A 5837-nucleotide genomic window follows, 5' to 3' on the forward strand; every position below is an offset into this window, starting at 1 on the left:
ATTCTTCCTCTTTCTCAATTAAACATCTCGTCAAGTTGCTAGTATGAAGACATTCCAAAAGGACTGTGCTACTCTCAATTCAAGTACATACCAATTATAGTTATGGACTTAGACACCTAATCCAACAAACTTGCTACGTTGAAGGAATCTCGTTATATGGGAAAGATCACGAAGATGACTACAAGCATCTTGATAAAGTGAACGATATAGCTAATTACTTCAACATTCCTAATGTCCCACGAGAAACGACGTTGTTGCATATGCTTCTGGTTACTTATAGAGGGGCGGCAAAGGATTGGTTCAAATCACTTCTTACTGGAGCCATCATAACTTTGGAAAAACTTCATGAAGAATTTATCCAACAATTCAGATCACCATCCAAAGTTGCAAAGTTGAAGAAAAACATAGCTAATTTCAAACAACAAGGTGGAGAGTCTTTGTATGAAGCTTGGGAGAGGTACAAGGGGTTACTCAGAAATTGCTCATAACACAACCTTAATGTGCAACAAGAGGTCTCAATCTTTTATGATGGGGTGAACGTGATGACTTGACAACTCCTTGACTCTTAAGGACCGTTAACCAACAAGGCTCCAACAACAATTAAGGAGTTGATTAAAGAGTTCTCCAAGCACTCGAGAGAGTATCATAACCCTCGAGAACACAAGACAAGAAGTTACAAGGATGGAAGTGGAGGTTCTGAAGATATGGTTGTGGTAATGGGAAAGTTTGAGTCGATGGACCAGAGGGTGACTAAGATGGATCAATCCATCTATGCAATTCGGGTCGGATGTGATAATTGTGGCGGACCACATTTGACAAAGGAGTGTGACCTTGATGAAAACGGAAATCAGAAAGTTCAAGCATGTTGTTCAAGTGGTGATCGATATGATAAGTATTGGAGGAAACCAAAGAAGAAGTGGCTTCCTTATGATGAATATAAGAAGGTCAAGGAGGAAAAGTATATACAACAAGGTTGTGGGTTTTACCAAAAGGAGAAAACACTTCCCGAAAAGAAGAATGACTTTGAAGCTATGCTTGCCCGATTCGCAGTTGCATTAGAAAAGAGACGATGAGACTGATGCTGCCATTTGAAATCAGCAAGCCTCAGTTCATAATATTGAGAAACAAATCGGTCAACTCTCAAGACAATTCAATGAACGGTCATCGAGATATTTTCCGAGAAACATGGAACAAAATCTGAAGGTGCATGTCAAGGCCATTAAAACCAGGAGTGGTAAAATTATCATCCCTTTAGTTTCGTTATCTGCTAATAAATCTAATCAAGTGCATGAAATGGAAAAAGAAAACCAAAGGGAAGCCACTGAATAGCAACCACATCATGAGGAGGATGCCACGATGTGGCCAAATGCTAAGAAGAAAAATGAGACTTCTATAAAAGCTTATTGATCACCATTTCCATTCCCAAGTCGAGCAAAGTTGGATAAACAAGTAGAAGACTATAAGAAGATCTTGGAGCACATTAAAGCCCTTCAAATCAACATGCTTTTTATTAAACCATTGTCTCAAATGCCAAAATATGCAAAGTTTTTGAAAAATTTGCTCACGAATCGAAAGAAGATGGAAGAGGCTTCGAATGCGGTGCTAAATGAAAATTTCTCAGCCGCCATATTAGTTTTTTTAATTAAATATTAGTTGTTTTATATTAGTTTTTTTTAATTAAATACTGTGAGACCCTTGTATTACACAGTTTTATTAAAAACAAAATTTAATTTAAAGTTATAAGAATTGTATATTTTTTAGAGTAATAATTTTACATAAATATAAAAGATATAATAAATAAAGTAAGTAATTTAATATATAATATAGGAGATTTGAAAGATTATAGAAAATTTATTATGAAATTAAATAGAATAACCTACCTTACATATATAAATCTTACTAAAATGTGGATTTTAAATTTATGAAAATGAAAATTATAAGAAAATGACAAGTGAAAAAAAAATAATTCAAAAAATCTTAGAAAAATTACATGTGTCAAATTCAATGACAACATGACATTTAACAAAATTATTTTCGTTTATTATGAATGATTCAAAGTAGGCATGATTGATATCGAGATTTAAGGAGAATTTAGGTTTTATTTTTGGGAAATATATAGAAAAGTCTTAATATTTTGAAATTTTTTTTTGATAAAAAATTAATTTTTTAGTAAGAAAATCATGATTATTTAATCATTTGTCCAAATTAACGAAAAATCTTTACTTTTATTTTAATAGGATATGACAAATTATTGTGTAAAACTAATTAATTAGATTTTTCATGTTAACTTTGTAAAAAAGAATTTCTCAAAATAATTAGAATTTTCTACATGTTTCTCTCTCTTTTTTTTTATTAACATTTTGTATTTAATAAAAGATTACTATAAAATTTATTTCAATTAGATTTTAAGACCTTCTTAAACCAATAAATCTAACAAAACATATGCTATATGTTGAATTTTTGCCTAATTGTTATATGATTATAGTAATATATTATAGAATAAAACCCGATAATATTCCTACATTCGTTCAAAGGGAATAAACGCTTTCGTTTCCTATATTAAGAAAATCATTAATAAATAATTAAATGGCAAAAGCATAATTAGTTACATAAAATCGAAAAAACTAATAAACCAAGATCAATATAGTTGTTAAAGTGTTAACATACAAATTCACTTAAATAATTTTATATTTCAATAGGGGTTGTCAGTATCTTCGTACGTACTTTTTTTTTTAATATTCTCACCCTAGCTTTCAACAAGAAAATCATACAAATATTTAATTGAAGTTAATAACAAATGATTTAGAAACAATTTTCTTATTACACACCCTTATTAATTCTGTGTATATAGTTATTTTAGCCCTAAATGGTTTTTTGAAATAGTAACAATTAAATTATTAGAAATTCAAATTACAATAATATATTTTAATCCCCTCCAAACACCCCTAAATGTTCGCAGAATCTTGTGACATGAAAATAATGAAAAAAACATTTTACCAATAATGATGTTCTAGAAAAATCTAACCCCCAAAAATGGGGGGCAACTATGTAGAGAAATATTCCCGTGTCTCGTGTTGCATAAACATATCGTGCTTCACTCACATTCTCATGTACCCTATGGACTAATTTTTTCGGATATACAAAAAAAAAAAAACATAACGTATAATATTTGGCTAGGTAAAAATTTTAGGGGAGTGTTTGGGAATCGGTATTAAAATAACTTAATTTTGTTATTTAATTTTTTTTATAAAAAAATGTTTATTATTTTACAATGTTAAAACAAAGTTATTTTTCTAATACACATATTTAAGTTAATTTATCCGATACGATAATTTCTTTATATGTTCAACACATTTTACTTGCATTTGTAAAAAAAATGAACAAAAAAGATATTTTACATGTTATTTTTTTTTTTTCTTTTGTTTTTTTAATTAGGCAGACGGTCAGAGACGGACGCAAAATTTGACATCAGTAGTGGCACCAAACCGACAAACTTCGGTTTCAAAAATTTAAACCCAAACTGAAACCGAAACTAATGGTTTTGGTTTCTCGGTTTTTCCAGAGTTCAGTTTCGAGTTGATCGGTTTTAAACCCATTAACTTTAAACTTCGCTACAAAATCACCATTTAACCAAGGGTTAGGTAGAGACTTAACAACTCTTAAAAATATAAGAAACCTTCTGTATCTCATATAAAACGATAAGATAAGCATATGTTTCATAACACAAACAATGTGAGATATCTCATTGTTTGAACGGAAATGAATAAAGCTAATTGTTTGTTTATATAACGGATAAGTTGGACGAAATTTCCATCCCACCACTCTTGCAAAACACAGATGACAAGAACTAGACGTAAGACCTTCAATTCTAAGAATGAGGTGTTAAACCATGTAGCCCAGACCATCAGGAAGCCGAAGCCCCTAAATCTGCCTCTATGGATGGTATGCACTCTTCCCACCCCTTTCAACTCATTTGCCATACAAGTTTTTTTTTTTTTTTTTTAATCTTTAGAGCATATGAAAACTCATTAAAAAAACTAGGGTGTGCAAAACAACCGAAACCAAACCAAAAACCAAAAAAAAAAACAAAAAACCGAAACAAAAAACTGAAGGGTTAATGTCATAAAAACCCTCAAGTTTTCAGGGTTTTGTCGGTTTTGCCCAAAGTTGAAATTTATGTCATTTTTACCCAAATATTTTCGAAAAAATGTTCAGTTTTATCCTTTTACCGGTGATAATAAATTTTCTAGGTTACCATTATATTAAATTCGCAAAAAAACTTTTAAACATGTTTATATAAGTATATACGTATTTGTAGATCTAAAAACATATTAATTTGTTTTTTTACATTAAATGGTTTATCCAATAAAAAAAACTCACACACACACACACACACACACACACACACACATATATATATATATATATATATATATATATATATATATATATATATATATATATATATATAAAGAATTAACATTAAAAAATGTAAATACAATATTTAATTAAATCTTTTTCGTTTATAAATATGATTTTTCTGCTTGAATACGTATAATATGAAAAAATATATACATAGGGTAAAAGTGTAAAAAAAATTATAAACTTAAGGGTAAAAACATAAAAAAAAAAAACTGTAAACATAAGGGTTTTTTTACAAAGTTAATATAATAGTAACCTGTTATCACCGGTAAAAAGGTAACACGGAACATTTTTTGGAAAATGTTAGGGTAAAAACGGACATAAAATTCAACTTTGGGCAAAACCGACAAAACCCTGAAAACTTGAGGGTTTTTATGACATTAGCCCAAAACTGAACTGTTTGAAAAACCAACAGTTTGGTTTTTTGCTATTTATAAAACCAATTTTTTTTTTCAATTCGGTTTGGCTTTTTAAATATAAAAACGGAAAAAAAACGAACCGAACCGAACTACTAAATATATATGTTTTAGTTTACTTCGACGGTGGATTTTATTGAGATGCTTTTATAGTGATTTTCTTTGAAAAATTACAACCATGTTTTTTTTATCAAACATCTCTTCAACTTCATGCATTAAAGTATTTATAATATACAAATTATTTTTATATTATATTTGAATAAAATATTCATAAGCATGTTGTAATATTTGCAAGATTGTGTGGTTACATATTAGTGAGTCATTCTAACATATGAAAAATGTTTCGTCTTAAATTAAAAGCTCTTTTGAATAGTTCATAAACATGTAGGGAGAGTATCTTATGATTTCCACCAAAAGTTGTATTTATGTTATTTATTAACTAGAAACCCTAAATTTTTGGGTTTTACCCTTATTTAAGCCTCATTTATTCTTTGAGCCTTATCTCTTATCAGCTTCCATACCTCCTAAACCCTAATCTCGACCCGTAGCCACCATCTTGGAGTTCTTAAGCTCTTGTTAAGGATTTTGGAGTGTTCTTGAGCAATTTTAAGAGATTGAAGGTTGTTGAAGGATCATCATTGGGAGTGGGGCTTATAGATCCAGAAGTTTCTCATCTTTTACAATCCATCGAAGGTAAAAAGCTCTCCTATTGGCATCTCTTTCGTTAGATCTTGTTTGGGGTGGTTAATGGCACATTTTGGACCCTTTGGTTTGTCTTTTTGAGGTGGAGCTTGCCCCAAGATTTTGGACACTAGATCTGGACGTTTTAGGTGTCCCAAATCCATAAAAATGTGATCTTGATAGTTGATATCAACCTATGCATGTGTTTTAGCCTTTGTTGAAGTTGTAAAGTGAGAACTTGGATTTGGGACCCTTTGAGGATGCAAAAGCTCAAAGTTAACAACTTTATGGATTAATGCATGTTATGGAACTAGATGT

The 5837-nt window shown here is 30.1% G+C and overlaps 1 non-coding gene across 1 annotated transcript; it reads right to left on the reverse strand.

The window, feature by feature from the left end:
- Positions 1-389: 389 nt before the first annotated feature.
- LOC145060804 (small nucleolar RNA R71) lies at positions 390-496 on the reverse strand. The gene has a single exon (XR_013686987.1). It is a non-coding gene; the product is annotated as a small nucleolar RNA R71 (small nucleolar RNA).
- Positions 497-5837: the final 5341 nt, after the last annotated feature.

The sequence above is a fragment of the Lactuca serriola genome, chromosome 6 (assembly GCF_051521515.1).
Source record: "Lactuca serriola cultivar US96UC23 chromosome 6, Lser_US96UC23_V15, whole genome shotgun sequence".
NCBI lineage: Eukaryota > Viridiplantae > Streptophyta > Magnoliopsida > Asterales > Asteraceae > Lactuca > Lactuca serriola.